Source organism: Triticum dicoccoides, chromosome 6B, assembly GCF_002162155.2.
Source record: "Triticum dicoccoides isolate Atlit2015 ecotype Zavitan chromosome 6B, WEW_v2.0, whole genome shotgun sequence".
Classification (NCBI taxonomy): domain Eukaryota; kingdom Viridiplantae; phylum Streptophyta; class Magnoliopsida; order Poales; family Poaceae; genus Triticum; species Triticum dicoccoides.
Genome location: NC_041391.1, coordinates 595,645,955 through 595,650,209, shown reverse-complemented (window position 1 = coordinate 595,650,209; position 4,255 = coordinate 595,645,955).

Sequence of the window (4,255 nt, the reverse complement as noted above, 5' to 3'; positions counted from 1 at the left end):
GATGCGTCCCGGGGCGGGCCGGGCTCGGGCTCGCGGGCCGCGGCGGCGGGACGGCGGCGCAGGGACAGGTGGCGGGATTCGGTTGGGCGCGGCGGCGGGGCGGACATGTCCGCTGCCCGGATTTTTGTCCGGCGGCGGCGGGTGGAGTTTGATCTAGGGTTTGCCCGAGATTTCGGGGGACGGGGCTAATATATAGGTAGAGGGAGCTCGGAGACTCCAAATGAGGCATGGTTTTCGGCCACGCGATCGTGATCGAACGACCGAGAGCATGGAGGGGAGTTAGGTGGGTTTTGGGCCACTTTGGAAGGGGTGTTGGGCTGCAAGACAAAGAGGGCTTTTGCGGTTACCCGGTTAACCGTTGGAGTACCAAACGACCTCCAAATGACACAAAACTTGACAGGCGGTCTACCGGTGGTATACCAAGGCCACTTGGCAAGCGTGGGGCATTCCGAGAAAGTTTAATACCCGCTCACAACGAGAGACGAAAGGGGAACGCCGGAGGACATAGGAGCGCCAGATTGCAAAACGGACAACGGGGAAAATGCTCGGATGCATGAGACGAACGCGTATGCAATGCAATGCATATGATGACATGATAAAATGCAGATGATGACATGGCAAAATGCAACACGCAAGAAAAAGACATGGCAACGACGCCGAATAACTGGCAGACACCTGGCGCATCAGATCCGGGGCGTTACAGGGCATCTTCATGAGGTTGTACACTGGGTGAGTTGCGGCCATGAACTGGGCTAGGGCCGGGTAGCCGAGGATGGTGTTGTACAGGAGGCCGATGGGGGCGATGTCGAAGTCGATCAGCTCCGTGCGGAAGTTGTCGTAGGTGCCGAAGATCACCGGGAGGCGGATCTGTCCTAGGGAGCCGATGAAACCGCCTCCGACGCCCAAGAAGGGCCTGCTGGGCTGAAGCCGCTCTGGCGGCACGTGGAGGAGGCTGAAGCTTCCACCGAGAGTACGCTGAGGCCAGCACCACCGTCGATGAGGGTCCTGGTGACGGCCACCTGGCAGATGGTGGGGGTGCACAGCATTGGGAGCGCGCCCGAACAGGCCGAGTTGGTGGGGTGATCATCTGAGATAAAGGCCAAATCGGCCTTAGGCGCCGCCCAACCCGGAGGAATGGCTTGATATGGCGGATGAATGGCTTCATATGGCGGCCGGAGGGTGGCGCCTGCGAGCCACCTAGGAGAGCTGCGACGACTGGGGGCGCTGGTGCAGCGTACTGGGCGAGGAAGAGGTTGCGCAGCTCCTCCCAAGAGGCCACAGAAGTCGTTGGCAGGTGGAGCAGCCACATGCGCGGAACACCGGTGAGGGCCATGGGAAACCAGTTAGCCATGACCCTGTCGTCTCCCCCGGCCTTGAGGACGGCCTCCTCGTACGCCAGCAGGAAAGCCAGCGGATCCGCCATGCCGTTGTAGCGCGGTGGCATCTCTGGCTTGAACTTGTGCGACCACTGCACCTGCCGCAAGGCGGGGGCCAAGGCTCGGAGCCCCCTGGCCCCAGTGCTGGCGCCGGCAGCCAGAGCGGGTGGACGCTGCCCGTCATGAGGGTGAAGCGCGGTGCTGGTGGAGAGCGGGTCGGCGGAATGGAAAGCTCCGGTGCACCCCTACCTGGCGTGCCAAATGTCAGATTTTGGGTTCCGGCAGACCCTTAAGGTTTGAACTCTGGGGTGCGCGCAGAGATCACACCTCCTACCTACTCACACCTCGTCGCCTCGCAAAGGATCTAAACTACACGAAGAACAACACAAGGGACACGAGGTTTATACTAGTTCGGGCCACCATTGTGGTGTAATACCCTACTCTAGTTTGTGGTGTGGTAGATTGCCTCAGGGGCTGATGATGAACAATACATTGGAAGAACTACCTCGCGAGGGGAGGAGCTCTTGTATTGGTGGTTCTGGCTAAGGTTCGACTGGTACATCCCCTTGCCTTGAGAGTGGCTAGTCCTATTTATAGAGCGAGGCCATGGTTCTCTTCCCAAATATTGAGCGGGAAGGGCGCCAACAATTGGCCATTTTGAAGGGGAACATCTAGTACACTTATCCTGACTAAAGTTGGTCCTCGCCTGCCAAAGACTCTAACGATGACGCCGGCTTGGGCTCCACGATGACCTCCATCCTGCCGTTCTGCTGGTCTTGGTCTTGTTGCACCGAAATGGTTGCCTTTGCTTGATACCCTTGCCTAAGCTTGCCACCTTTGCACCAAGAGGAAACAAGGACTCTGCGCAGGCCGGCGCCCGCCTGGCGCCCGCCTGGCTTTGGTCGTCATGGCTTGCGTCATGGGCACCTCGTGAGGTACCCCGCCTTGATCTCTCCGCCTCCTCGCGAGCCAGCCTGACGAGGTTGTGCCTAAGGAAGCTTCCTGTCGTCCGCCCCGCAAGGGTTGGCCCCTCACGAGGGTCTTGAGCTCGTGTTGATGAAGATGGGCCGTAATGGGCTACTCCTTGAGCCACGCCACAGGCAGGCAAGTCCGGGTACCCCCGTTCCCAGAACACCGACAACCGGCACTAAGACTAGCGCTGATGATGTTCCTAACTATAGCACGGAAGGTGGGACCTCCCAAGCCAGCGAGGGAAAGAAGGAAAAGAGGACACGACGCCCAAATGAGCTTGGCACCGGAATACTGGTGGTCACGGCGGTGCACCCTGGCAAGTTCGAGCCAATAGAGCTGCGAGAAGTGGCAACGTGTTACGGCAACCAACTAGCGTGCATCCTACGGGATACCGCTAACATCAACACCACAAAAATACGGAAGTATGAACATTCGAAGAAGCTGCTTCTAATTAGGATGCACGCAAGATTCCTGTTCCCCGGTCAGAATGACGAAGTCGACCCATGGGATGATGATGCCATGAAAAAAATCAACAACAAAGCCCTAGGGAAGTTCAGCAACACATTGAGCGCTTGGAAAACTAGGGTGAAAAAGGCGATTCAAGTAGACCATGAAACCTACGCCGAGATTGTTGCAGACAATCCGAAAATTACGATAGAGGACTTTGAAAAGTTCAAGGAGACTTGCAATGAAGAAGCTGCCAAGGCCAGGTCGGAGAGAGGCAAGCAGCTGCAGGCAAAGAACATGGGGAACCACCGCCTTGGAAGTCGTGGTTACATGGGAAAGAAGCCCGTGTGGGCTAAGGAGGACGCAGAACATGAACGTCAGGGGATCCCAGACCCATTAGCTGAGTTCACCAACCAGCAGGAGCACGACTTCATCAGGGCCTGATTCTCGTGGAACCCCGAGAAAAAGATTTTTTTCACCGACGGGCCGACTAGGAAATTCATGAGAAGACTGGTAATTATCCTTTTACCACCTTACATATTAGGTTCTGATCAGCGAAGTCTACTACATTCTAGTCACATTCGTAAATGATTCACGGTCCATTTTGCAGAGAGAGCAAAACAAGCTTGCGGCCGAGAGCGACTCGGCGACTCAGTCGACTCAGTCGTTAGCGAAGTACAAGTGGGACACTCCTTTCAACTGGGCCATGAACATAATGATGGGACACCCGCCCGGCCAGCGACCACAATATGGACATGTGCATGGCGCCGGGGATGGGGCCACTTGGAAGTACTATTATAGGGAGGACTCCGAGGCCAAAAGACAGAGAAAGAAGTTCAGTCAAGTGACTATCGACGAGAAGGTGGCGCGGGCGATGGAGAAAGCAAAAGCTAAGACCAAATCTGAGATAATCGTTGCCTGTAGATCTGATATGGTGGCTGCCTTTACAAGCTTGATTCCAACAGTGGTCACATGGGTGCAACAAAATCCCAATGCGCCACCAAGTGATTTTCCCATGCCCAGCTTCACCGGGAGCAACTCAATGAACACTGCACCCATACTCGTACCTAGTATGGCAACCACACCCGCACCTCCTCTAGCACCTGCTCCTCCGCCCAGCTCTCACAGCAGCCCTAGCTCCGTGTCTGGCTTGAATGTCGGTCCATAGACATTGGCTGAGCTCGATGCCCTCACAGTAAATATGTGTCGTCGCACCTTCATCAACTCAACTAATTAATTAATCTTCAGTTGCCGTTCTTTTTGGATCTCTAACACCGCATGTATATGTCTTTGTAGTCCGTGCACCCTCCTTTACAACATGAAGGGCGGGTTGGTGGATGTGGGGAAGGGTACTAGAGTGAAGCCCAAGGATCGATTGTTTCACCGCCGGCAGATGCCTGATAATGCCTTAAGGGTCTCCGTGGCGAGTGTGAAAGTGGGCTACAAGGGTCTCCCTCGTA